The sequence below is a fragment of the Lathamus discolor genome, chromosome 4 (genome assembly GCF_037157495.1).
Source record: "Lathamus discolor isolate bLatDis1 chromosome 4, bLatDis1.hap1, whole genome shotgun sequence".
In the NCBI taxonomy this organism is placed as follows: domain Eukaryota; kingdom Metazoa; phylum Chordata; class Aves; order Psittaciformes; family Psittacidae; genus Lathamus; species Lathamus discolor.
Genome location: NC_088887.1, coordinates 42,431,778 through 42,452,052, shown reverse-complemented (window position 1 = coordinate 42,452,052; position 20,275 = coordinate 42,431,778). Strand labels below are relative to the sequence as shown.

The following is a 20,275-nucleotide window of genomic DNA, read 5'->3' as shown; positions in this document are numbered from 1 at the left end:
TTCCCTGTTCTGGATAACTAAAAAAAACCCGAAAAAACAGATCAACACTACTAGCACATTGGCAATACTGTTTATATTTGCACATACAAATGCATTAATTTAAAAAATGTAAGTACACACTTAAAAGTGCATTCCCATAAAGGCACAGTCAGGTTTCTTAGAATCATAGAATAGTTAGGGTTAGAAATGACCTTAAGATCATCTACTTCCAGCACCCCCCACTAAACCATGATACCGAAGGCTCTGTCCAGCCTGGCGTTGAACACTGCCAGGGATGGAGCATTCGCAACTTCCCTGGGCAACCCATTCCAGTGCCTCACCACCCCTACAGTAAAGAACTTCCTTATATCCAGTCTAAACTTCCCCTGTTTAAGTTTAACCCATTATCCTTTTGTCCTATCACTGCAGTCCCTAGTGAAGAGCTCCTCCCAAACATCCTCATAGACCCCTTGCAGACACTGGAAGGCTGCTATGAGGTCTCCACGCAGCCTTCTCTTCTCCAGGCTGAACAGCCCCAACTTTCTCACCCTATCTTCATGGGTGCTCCAACCCCCTGATCATCCTCGTGGCCCTCTTCTTAACTTGTTCCAGCAGTTCCATGCCCTTTTTATGTTGAGGACACCAGAACTGCACACAGTACTCCAAGTAAGGTCTCACGAGTGCAGAGTAGAGGGGCAGGATCACCTCCTTCGACCTGCTGGTCACGCTCCTTTTGATGCAGCCCAGGATACGGGTGGCTTTCTAGGTTGCGAGTGCACACTGCTGGTTCATGTTCATTTTCTCATCGGCCAACACCCCCACGTCCTTCTCTGCAGGGCTGCCCTGAATCTCTTCTCTACCCAGCCTGTAGCTGTGCCTGGGATTGTTCCGACCCAGGTGTAGAACCTTGCACTTGGCATGGTTAAACTTCATGAGGTTGGCATCAGCCCACCTCACAAGCATGTCAAGGTCCATCTGGATGGCGTTCCTTCCCTCCAAAGTTATCAACCGAACCACACAGCTTGGTGTCATCGGCAAGCTTGCTGAGGGTGCACTCAATCCCACTGCCCATGTCACCGACAAATATGTTGAATAAGACTGGTCCCAACACCAGTCCCTGAGGAGCACCACTTGTTACTGGTCTCCAGCTGGGCATTGAACTGTTAACCACAACTCTTTGCATGCAGCCGTTCAGCCAGTTCTTTATCCACCGAGTGGTCCATCTGTCAAACTGATGTCTCTCCAATTTAGAGACAAGGATGTGGTGTGGGACAGTGTCAAACGCTTTGCACAAGTCCAGGTAGATGACATCAACTGCTCTACCCCTGCCCGTCAGTTCCATAGCCCCATCATAGAAGGCCACCAAATTGGTCAGGCAGGATTTCCCCTTAGTGAAGCCATGCTGGCTGTCACCAAGCACCTTGTTGTTTTTCATGTGCCTTAGCATGCCTTCCAGGAGAATCTTACTGGGTTATTGATCGTTTGAGCTCTTTTTCCTATGCATTCTCTTGTGATGAGGTAAAATACCACCTTACCCCATTAAATAAGATAAATAAATTTTGGTTTACTTGCAGAAATGGTAAAGCTCTTTATCTCCTGCTTCCAGACTGACTTCCAGTGGCTTCAAATTTAACTCAGATGTGATTTTACTTTTCAGAAGCTCTGTCAATCCTTGAAACCAGTACTGATCTGTATTGTAAATGCAGTCCCATTTGTGAGGACTCAGTCAGCTGTTCCCTTGATATTTTGCTTTGTTGGTTTTTCTGTCTGATGAAGCATTCTGTTTTCAGGATATTTTTAGACTAGGAGATACCTCTTAATTTTTATTTTTTTTTTGACCTAACACATTTCTTAAAAAGAGGTAAACATTTAAATTATTTTTTTATATTGCTGCTTATTAATATATATGGTGTTTGGCAGATATTTCATTTTTTTTTGCAATTGTTATTCAGACTAGTTGAAACAAAGAAGTGCTTTTTCAAAACTCATTCTCTGAGTTCCTATTTGCATAACTTTGTTGTGTGTCCCTTGCATGTGCTGTAATAGCTTGTCTTTGAACAGCAGTACTAGCACGGCTTTTTCGTGTATATGTGCATATGTGTTAGCTTACAATTTCCAGTACTGACTGATGTTGCCACAGGTGCTAGCAAGTTGTTATTGGGAGCATGCACAGAGATAAAATTATTGCATTTACAAGTAAGAAACGAAGTAGTGGCTAGAAGCAAATCCCATAGAACTTTTAAAAGAGCTATTGAAATATTGGCTTTAAATTGCCAACAACTATGTTCCACTTTCTTTCATTGTATTTACATTTTTAGGAATTCACTGTAGTATCAGAACAGGGTTTGAATATTGATGAAACAGATACCCAATACATTACAGCTACGTATCATCACTTTATATAAGGATTATTCCACATTTCATTACATTCTATATATTTTTTCCTGTAAATAACAACAAAAAAAATTAACTGATATCAGTTACTGTGTCCTTTCCAAAATGCATTTGATTTTAAACATGGGGAAAAAAAATGATGAATGGTTCAGGATATAACAATAGGTTTTACTTCAAATAAGAGATATCCTGAAAATCAGACACACTGTCTCTATGGATAGCAAGAAAATGAAGACTCTTCTGGATAACTGCTGATCTCCTGTGCTCTGTATGCTGAGTCCTTTACAACAGCAGAGAAGTCTTCTACCTGCATACAGTCTGTATGTATTTGCAAGCAACACCAATGTAGCTAATAGAGGGAAAAAAAAAAGAGGGATGTGGAATTTATTCATAGTTTGATGAGATAATTTTTCAAGGGAAAAAGTAGAAGAACAGATTAAAAAAACAACAATAAGCCCATTAAAAGCAGACACATACCTAAAGTAGACAGAAAGCCACCATTGACCAAACAGGTTAAATTTTCTGATTTTTTCTGTATAATGACAGATTAATTATACTTTAATTGCTGCCTAAGCAGATGTAATAGCACATATCACAAGCATGAACTGAAAAAGTGAAATATAGCTCTCAGATACATTCCCTAAGTGTTTTCCTAAGGAGGTCTTCTTGTTTTGTAAGCTCTTCCCATGCTTTTAATATTTGAAGATAATTGAAAAATTAATTTAAAATCTATGAAGTTAGAATGCAATATTAATGAAACTTTCCCTGCTTAAGACAGTAGATTTGAAAACTAAGTCAGCAATACCTAATTATTTTTGCAGAATAATTTGAAGTGGTTTCTCTGCATTCTTTTTAAGATCATATTACCCTGATTTATTGTTAGTTACTTAGACATGTAACCACGAACTAGGCACAGTTATATTACCTGACTAGTAATAATAGATTGAAGAAAATTTTCAGTTTTCCTATGTTCAGACCTAGGCAAAATATCTAATCACTTTTGTGGAAACATTTTTTGTGGCCAGATGCTTTCACAGCCTGCTTTCACAGTCTTTTTTGCCTGGTTTTTGATAATGAAGTACAATCTGTTGGCTATTAGAAATGGGATTTTCAAAGTTCAGGTGTGCCCTTGTTGAACAAACCATTATACAGTTATTTTAATATTAATACAATACATTTATCATAGAATCAGAGAATGGCCTGGGTTGGAAGGGACCTTAAAATCATCCAGCTCCAACCTCCCCTGCCGTGGCCAGGGACACCTTCCGTTAGACCAGGTTCTTCCTGATGTTAACGTTGCTTGAAGCTTGGTCTTGAACATGTCCATGGATGGGGCATCCACAATCTCTCTGGGCAGTGTCAATCTCAGTGTCTCACCGCCCTGATAATGAAGTATTTTTTTCCTAATATCAAATCTAAATCTACCTTCTTTCAGTTGAAAGCCATTATACATGAATCTTGTAGACAATGAATTATTCTAGTGTAGACAGAACTGCAAAAACCTGAGCAGATTATGGGATCTATTAACTGCATCTAAGTCATTTAGCACAATCAGTAAGAAACAATAATCTTTGAATCACAGAAACGTTTTGTACATGCATTCACATTGTAGGCTGTAGTCTCCATAGTATTAATGACTGTACCTCCACTGATAGAAGTCTTTCACCATGTACACCAACAAGTATCGCAAGAGCCTTTATAAATCCCACTTCAGTATTAGAACTGTAGGCCACAGGAGTCACTCAGTGGATGACAATCTCCTTAACCAGAAAATCTTATATGCAGAAGACTTATTTCTAGGCAATTCCACTGTTCTTCATACAGTGCTATTGATTTGAATGCATAGATTCTTGCCCTACATTAATACTCTGTCGCAGAAGTTATGGAGCTGGAAGATATAAATGAAAGTGTATGTTTAAATCATTTTGGAATTTATTCTGACCCAGAGTTATCAGAGCTGAATAATAATGAAAAAAAGATCAGTGTGTACTTGAACCTTTGTACTGAGCTACCACTGCATTTCAGAGACCATTAGATCAGCGAATAGTTCTACCTGGACATCTGGGAATACTAATGAGTTTTTTCCCCTTGACAGAACAAAAAGGGCAGTAGAAATGTTTCCTTCACCCTTTCTCTGTTTCCTGCAGGGGAATTTGAAAGAGTCGACAAACCCATCACCTTCAAATCTGGCAAGAAGTCCAGCAAAACTAAAATATATTTTCTGAGACCATATTTGAGTATGCTATCAAGAAATTATATTGTTATCTCTCAGGAAGGAAGAGTAAGAATGCAATGTACACTGGAAACCGACAATGAAACTGGAAGAGACATACAAACAATTAGAGTTTACAACAAAACACAGTTTCTCACTTTGCTGCTGTTCTTTCTTTTCTTAACCTCGCACTTAGCCTTATTTAACCTTATACATCGGCTTTCTCCCATCAGTGTCAGGACTGCTGGTAAATGATGGCGAGTGGCTTGATAAGAACTTCTGCCAGCTCCTTCAGTACCCTCAGGTGGATCCCATCTGTCCCCATAGATGTGTATGTCTCAGTGGTGTTGCCCTGCAACACAGCAGAAAATAGCAAGAGAAAAATCGCTGCTTCCTACTGGGATAACATGATCAAGATAAGTTTCAGAGATCTTTTTATCTGTTATTTAGGGTCTGAAATTTGCTTTCATAGGATTTTGCTTTATAAATTTCAGTCATCAATAAATATTTATTCTTAACTTACACAATTAGAGAATAACGTAGTTTTACCACTGAGTACACTCAGTATTTTGATATCTGTTAAACGCTGTACTTTGAAGCGACTTTTTAACACAGAAGTTGAACTCCAATGTAGTTTAGCATTTTAATGCTTTTTCATGCTTAATGTTCAAGAACCTAAGCTTTCTATAGGGAGTTTTCTGGGATGTACTGACACTGCAAGCGGGATCATCTCTTCTTTCACAGTTCAGAATAAAAGTCAGAAGCATCAGCACAGCAGACGAAACAGCCCACAAGCCCTGGCTGCCTGTCTACCTTCTTTTCATAATGTACAGCTTCATATCACACATTAGTGTCTGGTCCCTAGGGAAGGTGACAGAGCAGTTTATTCTCAGTCAGCAATAAACTGCATTTTTATAAGGAAAGCCCAAAGCTCTTTTACCCACTACTTTGTACATGACCTTTTCACCATTTCTTTCACCCATGGATGTGCTGTGAGCTGTTTCTTCAAAGTTCAGAAGGATTTTGGATATCTGTTCTTCCCTCCTCTGCGCAGCTCTTTAGGTGCCTTATCTCCCTTGAGAGCCAAAATCTTTCAAAAGGCAGAACAGATCATTTTGAGTAATTTCTTACTCTCCATTCCTCCCAGGAAATACTTGTTTTTCTCCACTGCTTATTTAGGTTAACTGGAAGAGTAGGTCTGTAAATTGCACAGCTATTTATCTGTCTCATGTTAATGATCTGAAGACCTACTCCTTTCCCTAACCACCCTGTACAAACCACATGCTGACTATGGTATAAAGGATTGTAACACACTGGAGAGTTTAACACTTTGCATGGGGCTCACAGATAGGGGCTAGACTCACAAGAAAAGCTGTGCAGACCTCATGCCTCCTTCTTCAGATGCCCCTGTGAATTAAAGATTAATCAAGGTGCCAATGAGAAAGTAAACCTTGTACTAGGAAAATGTGGACTGAAATTTGGCCCTGGATGAAAGAGTCTGGAAGTATGCATTTGCACAGAGCAATGTTGCAGTCCTTGTAAAAAGATTAGCACATTGTCACAGTGGAGTGTAGCTGCCCATAGCTAAGCCTTAAACCAAGGTTTACATCCCTTTATACTAGAAGGGACTAACTCAAGGTAAAATTCACTTCTCTTAGAAGCACCAGTGCCATACTGTGAAGGGGATGTAAGGAGCAAGGGGTGGAAAAAGGTGGAAAGGAGTAGAAAATGAGGCACATTTAAGAATCCAGTAGAGCATTTTTTACCACGCAGGGTTGTTGTCAGCTTTGAAATGCCAACGTTACCTACTTCAATGTCAGCTTAACCAGAAATGCAGCTGCCCTCAGAATAGTGAGTGAGTAAACCAATAATGTCTTGCCTTTCAATTCAAAGTGGGCTTTCATCTGGCTGGTGATAACCATGGTTGAAGCAGGTCTGCATCTGTCTGGAAATACTGTAAAACAAGTGAGACTGATACAAGATGGAGCTGTCACCTTAAGACTGGAGAAGAATGGAATCTGGTGGACACAAGATCCTTTATCTTTGTTACAAGCTGATCTTTTTGTGCTGCCCTTTAAATCCTCATTATTACATCTTTCCTTTTGATTCTTTTGCAATTCTTGTACTCCATTCCCATCTATGGCTAGCTATCCCCATCTAGACTTGTAGGCTAGTGAAACTTTGCCCTGACTTCAGACCTTTTCTTCTTCCTCAGCTGAATGCTTCACTTCCCTTTTGCAAATTATCAGGAAAATATTTTCTGCTTTCTTTTGTGGTGTCCCTGCTGCTACAAAGTATCTCCATGGAGCTGTGTTATTATTCTCCTTCAAATTCCTCAAAACTCTCCTTTAATATGGTGCCATGATGAAATTTGGAAAACAGTACTAGTGTGCAAAGCCTGCTGGTTTTAATGCCATCATCTGATTTTCCCTTGCATTTTTCCATCTGCCTGTATCAATCTGTTGCTTCTCATCTTAAATGTAGATTATAGATTTAGGAGCATCAAGCTTAAGAACATCTACGAGCATTGTAGAGTTTCTGCTATGATAATACTCTGCTACGTGGGTGGAATTCTTAGACATTATGGTAATATCAATTATCATAATTTCACAGAGCTCAGAGAGAAAGATCTTTTTTTCCCCCTCCCTGCACCTAGAACTGAAAGCCGGAAAAATATAAAATTTGAATTCTGTTTCATGAAATACTTTAAAGTTTCATCAATTGGGAAAGAAAAATATTTATAACATTGTGGAAAGGACAGCAATGAGGAAAGATGCCTAATCACAGTTTCCTCATTCTGAAAAGCCTTGTGTGATGTGGGGCGTGAATTTCTGTTATTTTTATTCACACACAATAAAATGTCTTTAAAAGAGACACGAGGAGAGAAACTGAATCAAACAGAAGCATGCAGTTAGCTACCTAGATTATTTCTACATGCAGACTTACAGAGTACAAGAAGAATATTTGTCCAGAATTCCAGGTGAAGGGATAAAAAAAAAAAAAAAGGAAGATTAAAAAAAATATTTTAAATAATGTAATAATTTAAATAAAAAGTTTCTTATGAAGAAAGCTTTCAGCACAAATTTGTACAATGGTTCTGTTATCTAATAAAAGGCAATAGGGTTTTTCTAATGTTTCTGCTCTGTGAGACAATGAGGAAAATAAGATACAATCTCTGTTGCAGTGTTGTGAGTAATCATTACTGTCTGAAAAGCATTTAAAGAGCCTCAGGCAGAATGTACCAAAATCACATGCACCCAACCTTTATAAAATATATACACTTAATATCAAATTATTTTATAGCTGCAAAATAGGAGTTTTCTTTATTATTTTATTATGGTTTTCATTGCTATATAAGATCAGCGTAAGCATATGTAATATATTCCACAATCAAAAAATTTTGCAACCCAGCAGCTCAGGAAATGTTTCAGTGTATTTTGAAAGGTTCTTAATTTAGAATGAGCTACAGGACCCCCACCACCAACATGCTTTTACACAGCATACAGAAATCTAAGCAATGTATACAAAATCAGAGGAGGAATGAATTACGCAGAGGAATTAGTTTTGCTTTTATATATGTTTTTGCAATATTTTCTAAACCTTGCCAGCAAATTTCAATGAATATCGAGAAAAGTAAAGACGTGACCACATATTAAGTTAAAAACATTTGTTTTTTTCTTGTTATCTGCAAACTTTCTTTTGTACAATTTTTTGGTTTTCACAGAATCATAGAATGGTTTGGGTTGGAAGGGACCGTAAAGATCATCCAGTTCCAGCCCCACTGCCATGGGCAGGGACACATTCCACTATACCAGGTTGCTCAAAGCCCCATTCAGCCTGGTCTTGAACACTTACAGGGATGGGGCAGCCGCAACTTCTCTGGTCAATTTTTCCAGTGCCTCACCACCTTCATAGTGAAGAATGTTTTCTTAATGCCTAATTTAATCCCCCTTCTTCAGTTTAAATCCATTCCCCTTTGTCTTGTCACTAAACGCCCTTGTAAAAGTCCCTCTCCAGATATCTTGTAAGCCCCTTTTAGGTACTGCAAGGCTGTTACAAGGTCTCCTCTGTGCACAAATAACTAATATGAATGTTCAGGTTAAAATATTTATAAAATCTGTTTAATTTTTATATTTTACCATTAGCTCAGAGGCTCATAGAATAGTTAGGGTTGGAAAGGACCTCAAGATCATCTAGTTCCAACCCCCTGCCATGGGCAGGGACCGTTCAACCTGGCCTTGACCACTGCCAGGGATGGAGCATTCACAACTTCCCTGGGCAACCCATTCCAGTGTCTCGCCACCCTTACAGTAAAGAACTTCCTTCTTATATCCAATCTAAACATCTCCTGTTTAAGTTTTAACCCTATCACTACACTCCCTATCACTACAGTCCCTAATGAAGAGTCCCTTCCCAGCATCCTTATAGACCTTCAGATACGGGAAGGCTGCTATGAGCTCTCCACACAGCCTTCTATTCTCCAGGATGAACAGCCCCAACTTCCTCAGCCTGTCTTCATACAGGAGCTGCTCCAATCCCCTGATCATCCTCGTGGCCCTCCTCTTAACTTGTTCCAGCAGTTCCATGTCCTTTTGATGTTGAGGACACCAGAACTGCCCACAATACGCCAAGTGAGGTCTCACGAGAGCAGAGGTGCAGGATCACCTTCTTTGATCTGCTGGTCATGTTCCTGTTGATGCAGCCCAGGATACAGTTGGCTTTCTAGGTTGCGAGCGCACACTGCTGGTTCATGTTCATTTTCTCATATAGCAGCACCCCCAAGTCCTTCTCCTCAGGGCTGCTCTGAATCTCTTCTCTGCCCAGCCTGTAGCTGTGCCTGGGATTGCTCTGACCCAAGTGTAGGACCTTGCACTTGTCATGTTTATGAAAAGTCTGTAATCAAATCAGGAATTTTGCCTTCCTTTCCTTGCACCTGGGAGGTGCTTGCCCCTCCAAGAAGCAAAGGCTGGAATCTACAAGTTTCCTGAAGGGCACCAAGGGATGTGCTCTCTCCAGCTTCAGGATACCTCTTGCATTCACACACATTCATTACATAGGGAGCTTACCACATTTCCCACAGTGAAGAAGCCTCCACTTTCAGGTAAATATAATTACCTACTTATTGCTTAAACATTTACTTTTTGTGGAGCTTGTAGTTGAAAATTGGTGTATCAATTAGCTGTTCTGATCAGGGAAAGGAATATAAACGTATTGATTCAAGTAATTAGCAGGATCCAAAGCCAGTGAAATAAACAGTAAGAGGAGAAACAAACATTTGAGACAACTCACAAACCTAGTTTCATCAAAATGTGTGGGTTAGGATAATAGAACATCTGTAAAAATTAATGCTGTGTAACTGAAAAGCAAGGGGAAATGCTTATGAAATAAAATATCCAGAGTTGCTGTAGTTAAATAATAGTTTGGATTTTATAGTAGTTGAATGTTAGAAAAGATGTTAATCTTATGCTTCAGGTATCAAGCCACTCATTCAAAAAACAATTACGAAATAGATATAAGGCAGATGATCTCTCACATAACTAACATATTTGATAGTCTTTCCCTGAAGCATTTGAAGCAGGTTTGTGTTTAGGAGTCAGTAATAAAATTTCTATATTTTTGTTTCAAAGAACCAGCTGTGCACTTATGAAACATGTCAAAAAGCTTAAATAAAGCACCTCCAACCTTTTTTTTTTTTTTAATATAAGTCAGTCTTATAGCAGCCATAGTATCTGTGTTTGCATTCCTGTTACAACCATCATCCAGAACAACTGCAGTTGCTTTGCAGCTGCATAACAAAAAGTATTAGGGGTACATCACAACATTATAACATACTCTAAAGAAAAAGTTAGTCTCAGGAGTAGGCAAGGAAACAAATTGCATCTCCTGAGGCATAAACTCCTCTAGTTTCCCTACTGTTTCCTTCTAGAAGAATAAGAAAGTTTCTCTTCATCTTTGTCGTGGAGCAGCCTCTGAGATACTCCTGGATTTTTCTTTCAGCAGTCTCTTTTTCTGCTTGAGGGTAAAAAGCAAATCTAGCCTGCAGGCAGAGGCAGAAGAAGTTCCATGGCATAGGCAGCTAATACTTAATCATACTTTTTGTGTCTTTTTGCTAAACAGAATTGAATATTTTAAGGTTGCATATATTCACCTCAACCTTGTCTAGACATGCTTTGACTATTGCAGTAGCCTGTGGATACACCAGTACATGAAGACTATTAAACTAGGGCATATTTAGTTGCTTTGAGGTAATATTGTCTCCTGAAGTGCTTACATAGAACACTTTCAGGACCACCTAAGCATTCTGAGAAACAACATGTTCCGCCAAAGAAGGGTAAAAAAAAAAATAAAAAAAAAAAAAAATAAAAGGAATAAAAATCAATTGCATTAGTTGATGACAGTTCAAGCCCTATGGTGTGTGGAAGAGAGCTATTTTTATCAGTAATGTTATTTTCAACAGGAGGAATGGCCAGGAGGACTTTCCAGTAGAATGAGGAGTCTTTCCTGGTGTCAATGGCAGGTTAAGGGATTTGGAGGATGATCACGTGGAAGTAAATTTGTGAGACTCTGCAAAGTCTGTACAGAGCAAGGTCAGTGTGACAGACTGGTGGACTCAGTAAATCAGCACAATAAATGCCCTGAGTACTTCTACTCACTGTGTAGTGTGGCAGCTGAGCAAAGACAAGATCCATGGGCACCTATAGCTGGCAGGGAAGAAATTACAACTAGAGACTGACACCCGTGAATTTCGGGAGCAAACATCTAAGGGGAAAGATGATAAGTAAAACCGAGTAGCTCTCAGAACTGGTCAGCTCTGATTGTTGTCACAGAAACTAAGTGTGTAACAGTACCTACTGTGATTACATCATATAACCACATGTAATAGTGTGGGAGCTGGAACAAAGCTTGCATGGCATGATCACAGACAAGCCGTGAAGTGTGGGCTGGCCTGCATTAGTGGTCCGACAGTTTTGCTACCTTCTCCAAGGAGATGTTCTACCATCTTTCAGCCTGTCCATTGAGCAAGATGCTAGCTAAAGTATGCATTTCTTTGTGTATGATTTAAGTAGAGAGTTTCTTGGCTATGGAGGAGTCCTTCTGACTCTTACCTCTAAGGAAAATTTAAGAATGCTTTATGTAGAGCATAACGTGGAATAACCAGACCAGAAACAAGCTTTCTTTCCATCCCCTGATGATCACAGAGCTATCCTTATTCTGCAAAATTTAAGTGTTATGGATTTGCTCTAGGGCTTTTGTCATCTACAGAAAAACAGACAGTGCTGTTGATGGTGTGGTTTGAGCCACAGAAGTCCTGATACAATGTGAACAATTCATGAGACTAACCTATTCATTATTGGTATTAAATGGCAGGTTCATATTCTTACTGGAGTTTATCAAGTTGTGGAAAAATAAATACCTTTTGGAATTAAATTAAAGGAAATTATGTTTGAAGATGCATGCTTTTTTTTTTTTTTTCAATGTGGTATAGTTTTTGTCTCTTTAGACAGAAAATCCACTTTATAAGGAAATAGCATAAGGTATCCAGTATATTCTTATTTTTTAAGGAACATTTTAGATAAAAAAATATGTAATATTTTCAGGGTTTTTTTTCAATTATGGCTTTTTATCTGTTAGTATAATATTTCAATTAATAGTGAAGAAAGTAATTTGTAAGTAAATTCTCAGATAAACACGTGTACAAATAATAGACAGAACATTTACTCAAGCCAGTTTATTAACATAATTTTAAGTTAATTTTTCTTTATTTCTGTAAAAAAAAAAAATTGTGTATCACAAAATGCAAGACTAATAATTTATATAAGATTTAAAGTCACCCTTATGGGAAAATTTTATGTATAATAAGTATTTTTCCATCAGGGTTTATACTGCATGTCAGTATTATGATTACGTAGAAAGTTACTACCGTTTTATTGTATTAATCATTTAGAAATGAAAATGGAAGAAAATTAAATATTTTATTATTAGAAATAGCTTTCCTCCATAAAAATCAGCAGGTTCTTTTAATTTCCAATGTTCATATATTTTTGAGAAATAACAAACAAAATAAGAAAGGCTTGGGGTTTTGTTTCAGAGGCCCAGGAAGCTGTAATTTATCATGTCACTGACTCTCTTATCATGCTTAGTGTATAATTTAGGCTGCCACAGGAATTATTTCGCTTCTTGTACACACTTTCTCAGATGAAGGACTTTAAGGGTCCTGGGATTTGTTTATATATATGGTTATACGTAAAGTTACTTTTCTAGACACATAAATATAAATGCATATATACCCACAGATGCATATATATATGTTATGCAAATATATGATATTTTCCCAATTCAAAAATCTTTTAAAAATCCTCTCAAAAAAGATCAGTTCAGAAGCAGATTTGGGAAAGATTTTTCTCTATAAGAAGTCCAGTATTTGAGCCTCAAAGGAACATACTGAAAGCTCTAATATTACCAGCCTAATAGAACCTGGTAGATATTCCCAGCTGGTATAAATCTGTGCAAATGCAGTAACTTCAGTGGGTTTTAGCTGCAGTATGTTTTCTAGTATAGACCAAAAATGTTTGGCTTGATTGTGCAAAACTGATTTTTGATACCCTGGTTAGATTTTACTGTGTCCCTATTGGCATCAGGTTTGCCAATAGAAAAATCCAGACCTCCTTTCTAAAACTGCTACTTTTTTTGCTATGTTCATTCCAAAGCTTGTACATGAGAGATGAACAAAGGCAAATTCTTTCAACATGCGCCTTTTTCATGAAGAATAGCATAATGTGTTTTTATTTAATATAGGTAAAGCCAAATTACTTAGAAAAACTGTTTCAACTGTTTAAATGTCCATAATTTTTATTTATTTCTAATTAAGAACTTAGGCAGAATGACTTCTGGGATAACCCTGGAGAACACAGGTCTTGCAGTTCTTATGCTTTTAATCCATCATTCCAAAAGATTAACTGTAATGTCACTTGTGTATTAAAGATTGAACAGAAGGAACACTAGTCTCATTACTAAGGACAAAACCAAACCCGTTAAACAGCACCATTGGCTGTCAGCCTTGTTTTCCCTGTGTCTAAGTTTGAGATGAATACTTCATCTGTTGGCTACACTGGAAGAAGTTTAGTTAGATAATTGCATTGAACTAACAGGATGTCTTAGTCGAAATCAGGAAGCAGTTCTTGAATTTGGAGTGCGCACTTTGTGCCTTTGCCAATTAGAGCAATCACTGTTAGAATATTTATCCTTAGACACATTCTGCTGTAGAGTAAAACTCTCCTTTCTTCTGTTACAAACAGGCTTCACTGGGAAAAGAGGTGATCAGGAGACTCGACAAACAGAGAGATTTTCACATTTTGAGGTTAAACTGAAAAGACAATTCCAGGCAGTGAATGTATTTCATGTTCAACAAAGTGCTGCATAAGTACTGACAATTGTCACCTTTTCCCATTCTTTACAAAGTCAGAATGGGTAAAGGTGCTATCTTCCACACTGAGGTAACTATGTTCTGTATTCTGTAATTCAACCAGGTTCAGACTTATTTACTTTTTTACACCTATTTATGAATCCATCAGTAATTTAAAACTATCTAGTACCCAGTTTTCTGAGTCTTTCCTGCCAGTATAAGAAGAGTAAAAAGCAATTGTCCTTTTCATACTCATTCTAGGGTAAACTTATGCTTTTATGAAACATAGAATCATAGAATCATAGAATAGTTAGGGTTGGAAAGGACCTCAAGATCATCTAGTTCCAACCCCCCTGCCATAGGCAGGGACACCTCACACTAAACCATGTCACCCAAGGCTTCATCCAACCTGGCCTTGAACACTGCCAGGGATGGAGCACTTACAACCCCCCTGGGCAACCGATTCCAGTGCCTCACCACCCTAACAGGAAAGAATTTCCTCCTTATATCCAATCTAAACTTCCCCTGTTTAAGTTTTAACCCATTACCCCTTGTCCTGTCACTACAGTCCCTGACGAAGAGTCCCTCCCCAGCATCCCTATAGGCCCCCTTCAGGTACGGGAAGGCTGCTATGAGGTCTCCATGCAGCCTTCTCTTCTCCAGGCTGAACAGCCCCAACTTCCTCAGCCTGTCATCATACAGGAGCTGCTCCAATCCCTGATCATCCTTGTGGCCCTCCTCTTAACTTGTTCCAGCAGTTCCATGCCCTTTTTATGTTGAGGACACCAGAACTGCACACAATACGCCAAGTGGGGTCTCACAAGAGCAGAGTAGAGGGGCAGGATCACCTCTTTCTACCTGCTGGTCATGCTCCTTTTGATGCAGCCCAGGATACGGTTGGCTTTCTGGGCTGCGAGCGCACACTGCAGGCTCATGATCATTTTCTCATATACCAGTACCCCCAAGTCCTTCTCCGCAGGGCTGCTCTGAATCTCTTCTCTGCCCAGCCTGTAGCTGTGCCTGGGATTGCTCCGACTCAGGTGTAGGACCTTGCACTTGGCATGATTGAACTTCATAAGGTTGGCATCAGCCCACCTTACAAGCTTGTCAAGGTCCCTCTGGATAGCATCCCTTCCCTCCAGCATATCAACCGGACCACACAGCTTGGTGTCATCAGCAAACTTGCTGAGGGCGCACTCAATCCCACTGTCCATGTCAGCGATGAAGATGTTAAACAAGACCAGTCCCAACACCGATCCCTGAGGGACACCACTCATTACCGGTCTCCAGCCGGACATTGAGCCATTGACCACAACTCTTTGTGTGCGGCCATCCAGACAGTTCTTTATCCACCGAGTGGTCCATCCATCAAATTGATATCTCTCCAATTTAGAGAGAAGGATGTCGTGTGGGACAGTGTCAAACGCTTTGCACAAGTCCACGTAGATGTCATCAACTGCTTTACCCTTGTCCGTCAGTTCTGTAGCCCCATCATAGAAGGTCACCAGATTGGTCAGGCAGGATTTCCCCTTAGTGAAGCCATGCTGGCTGTCACCAAGCACCTTGTTGTTATTCATGTGCCTTAGCATGCTGTCCAGGAGAATGTGCTCCAAGATTTTACGAGGCACAGAGGTGAGACTGACTGGTCTGTAATTCCCCGAGTATTCTATTTTCCCCTTCTTGAAAATGGGGGTTATATTTCCCTTTCTAGTCGTTGGGACTGCCATGATTTTTCAAATATGATGGCCATTGGCTTAGCAACTTCATTCACCAGCTCCTTCAGGACCCCAGGATGGATTCCATCAGGTCCCATGGACTTGTGTGCGTTCAGATTTTGAAGATGGTCACGAACCAGATCCTCTCCTACAGTGGGCCCAAGGTCTTCATTCTCACAGTCCCTGAGTCTACCTTCTAAGACCTGGGTGGTGCAGTCAGAGCAGTTGCCAGTGAAGACCGAGGTGAAGAAGTCATTCAGAACCTCAGCCTTCTCCAAATCCTGTGTAGCCAGTTCTCCTGAAAGCTTCCTCAGGGGGCCTATGTTGTCCCTTGTCTGTTTTTTATTTGCTACGTACCTGTAGAGCCCCTTCCTATTATCCTTAACATCCCTTGCTAGGTTTAATTCTAACTGGGCCTTAGCCTTCCTAACCATCTGTTTTTGTGGGTTTAATAATTGTTAAAACATTCTGATTCCTTGCATCAAGAATATGATACTCAGCATGATTCAGTCTATGTTATTATAGGTATTTATCTCTCATTTATCATACCAGATGTATGGTACATTGCATTATAAAATATGTACCAACATTTTGAATAATATGTGTTCTGCCAGGTTTCTGCCTGCTGTTTTTTCATTCAAATAAACAGAAAAAGGGAAAATTTTACCTGCTATTGGTAAGATACTAGAAGTAGAGCACAGTTTAAATGTTTTAGTTGTGACACTTTTTTTAGCTTCGACCATGAAAGTCCTGGCCTGCTCACCATCTTTCATTTAAAAACACTTGGGGGTCACATAAATTCTTATATTTTGATACCTGATCTTCTGATTTTCCATTAAAGCATTGCTAGCAAAATTTAGTGCCAAAGTCACTGGGTCAGCAGTGGAAGTGCATTCATATAGGCAGCCCATACAGCTTTCTAAATGCAGTTTTGAGAACCATCATAAAGTAATAGTTCTATACATTGCATCTTGTTATGTGTAATTATATTTTATCACATTCAGAAGTTGCTAAAAGAAAAAGACAGAGAATTTGGCAAACATAGATATCAAAAGAGTGGTATTTTTTAGTGAGAAGCTAAATAACTGGTACCCTATAGTATGCTTTTACCCACCACAATCTATGAAGTCAGCTCCATTTGCAGAGTTTGGCTTCAGGAGATACTCTGATACCAGTTTGTGGGGCAAAGGTGACAGACAAAAACTTGTACCTGCGCCATTAAACAAGTGCAGTGTGGTTGTTCTCAGTGGTCCCTCCTATAGTACCTTTATATTAGCAAAATCTGGAAAGAACTTAAATTAATTTAGTTATGCTGTGCTAAGAAATTTTGAACTGTACTTCAAGCAAAATAGTGTAACATAGTGAAAAACAAGAGTACTGAATACAAATCATCTTACTGCTAACTTCAACCAGGCAAAAAACAGAAGTAGAAGCGCAGAACATTCTGTACTTGTCATGATCTGCGATTTGTAAATGTCTTGTAGCAGAGTCCTGACAGATGCTTTGTGTAAGAGTGATCAACTTCAGCGAAGTTGTTAGTCAGCCCAGCCCTCCCTAGTGATCTGAAACTGCTGCTCCTTTGCTGCAGGCTCAGTTCAAGCTCTTGTAATAAATCATGCTGACGTCTACCCTTGAGATACACAGGTTGGACAATGGGGTGTCTCTTCACCTCCTGTTGCAGTTCACTGAAACTGTTAAAATACTCTGAAGAGTAGCTCATTTGTCACATTATTCTGGTTAAGAAAAATGCTTTACACTGCTGTCTTACTAGTTACCCAAGAGTCTTAATGTTAAGCATTGGAGACTCCTAGAACTCACAGGAAGTAAAGAAAGGTTAATACATGTATTCCGCAGATACGTAATTTGTAAAACTAAGAAGTTATCATTCTTCTGATCAACTTTCAAAATGGAGTCTCATTTTTAACAACTGAAATGACATTTCACGGAAATCCCTCAACTAATCAAAACATTCCATGCGTTTATCTCCTTAATACATTTTTGTATCCTAATCTATGACTTCTGTTTAATGTATTGAGATATATAACATCGCTTTATCACAAACTTTATAAGCATAGAATCATAGAATAGAGTTGGAAAGGACCTTAAGATCATCTAGTTCCAACCCCTCTGCCATGGGCAGGGACAGCACACACCAAACCATGTCATCCAAGACTCCATCCTACCTGGCCCTGAACACTGCCAGGGATGAAGCATTCACAACTTCTCTGGGCAACCTGTTCCAGCACCTCACCGCCCTCACAGTAAATAGCTTCTTCCTTGTATCTAACCTAAACTCCCCTGTTTAATTTCGAACCCATTCTCCTTTATCCTGTTTCTACATTCTCCAGCATCCTTATAGGCTCCCTTCAAGCTCTGGAAGGCGGCTATGAGGTCTTCGCGCAGTCTGCTCTTCTGCGGGCTGAACAGCCCCAACTTTCTTAGCCTGTCTTCATACGGAAGGTGCTCCAGCCCCCTGATAATCCTCATGTACTTGCTCCTGTCCTGCTGGTCACGCTTTCTATGCTGTGAGAGCACACTGAAGCTGGCTCATTTTAGATTTCTAATCAACCAGCACCCCAAGTCCTTCTCCGCAGGGCTGCTCTGAATGTCTTTTCTGCCCAACCTTTCGCTATCATCTGACAGCCATTAAAATCCTAAATTCTGTTCAGGTTTTGCAGGCAGTGAGAAGTGGTGAAGATAGGAAACATTTCAGCTCACATTGGATGCATCCTTGTCTTGAGAGTTGCAGTATAACCATTCTCAGACAACTGCCAACATTGCATGGAAATACGTTGATCCATGAGGATGCTATCTTCAAAGACAGCAGAAGCCATGGACTATAAATTTCAAGCCAGAGAGGACTGAGTTTTATTTTAGTAGTTGCTGAACAGCTTCTCTGGGAGTCTGATGAGCCTTGTTTATTTTCTCAGTCACATAATTTTTAAGTTTTTTGTCTTCTACATTCATTATAAAAGCATTGCTTGAGTATTTGCATAGAAAAGAAACATTAATTTTAGGTATAATACTAACCACTTTCTGGAAAATTGTTTTCATAACGGCTGCATTATTGAAAAGGCTTTGAGTTTCTATACACAGGTACCCAAAGCAAAAGAAGGAGACAGGTGATAATGTCACAGTTCCCAAAAACCTCTACAATGGAATTATTGCCTTGCAGAGCTTATATTTTACCCCACACATTTGACAACTGATAGTCTGTGAAATGGAAGTTTTGGGATTTACTAGACCATTTGCACATTGTCTGCAATTTTTGCAGGTTCTCACAGACCATGTAACACTTTTGGAACAACAGTGGAAAGTATTGCAGAAACATTATAAATTATATTTTGTATATTTTCCTCATTGTCTCTTACTTTAGTAACTACAGACTATTTTTATAGTTAAATATTTACAGTAGTACATAATAATTTAAACATAATAAAATGAACAATCACTGGAGAAAAAATAACAGTTCTATTCTGTGATTTATTTTTATGTTTTGCAAGCAGTAAAACACTTCTGTGTTGCCACTATCGTCTGAAAAAAACCCAGCTCTGATTTATAAAAATTATGCTATCCCTTCTTTAATGCTATTTTATTAGCTGCTATTGTGGATATGAATTGTTCATTTGCTTCCAAGTCAAGAAATTACCAGAAAAACAGTCCAAGTTAGTTATCAAGAAGTATGTTATTAATATTGTCGACATAAGAAACAGAACTGGTGGAAAAAACCTTGCCTATAACCTGTCATTTCTATTGGCACACCTAGTTCAAGAAGGAAGAGCAAGGGAGGCTCTAGAAGGGAAGCCTGCATGGTTCCTGCCTCACAGCTTGCAGATGAGTACTCTCCCCTGTTGTAAAGGCTGACTGCAAAAGTCATACTTCCATTTGGCCTCGGTGGAAGGGCCAAAATTCTTTCAGTGTATACTCCTATGAGCATTTCCATACTATCTCAAATTAGGAAAAGAGACTGGAGCCACGTTAAAATTGCCCATAATTTTAAGGAGTGGTCACTGAGGTAATATTAATAAATTTTTAGTAATTGTTCCCCATCCTCTTTCAATCCCAGCTGTATACTAGTTCCTTTAAAATAATTAAAATTTTTTTGTAACCATGTGATACTGCTATGGTCTTTAATACAACTCCAAGCAGAACAAGGATTTAATGTAGTGAAAACAAAAAATCTAAGCCTCAGGAAAGAACAGTGTTGTCTCAGTTATATGCTCAAATAGCTGTCTTCACCAGGCCCATGTGTGTATGTGTTAATTAAGTGGATGAAACTTTATTAATTTTGCTTGCCAGCTCACCTTCAATTATTGTAGCATACATTTTGTTATAGCCAGTGATTGTATTTATCAGGAATTTCTTGTATTTTATATGAACTAATTATTTTTGTCAGTATTGCAGCATACTAATCAGTGCCAATAAATTCCCTGGTGAATTTCGAGTAAAGGAATCTCATAAGAAACACCAAAGTAGTTTTTGTCATCTATTTCTTTATGCAACCTAAGCAAAATGAGTTAATTCATTTTTAGTAATCTTAACTCGATATTTAGATATGTTAAGTCTTGGATA

General features: G+C 39.0%; 1 protein-coding gene across 1 annotated transcript in view; it reads left to right on the top strand.

Annotated features, from left to right (window-relative positions):
- The window catches only part of IL1RAPL1 (interleukin 1 receptor accessory protein like 1), a 737,773-nt gene that overhangs the window by 602,313 nt on the left and 115,185 nt on the right, over positions 1-20,275 (top strand). The window lies entirely within an intron of this gene.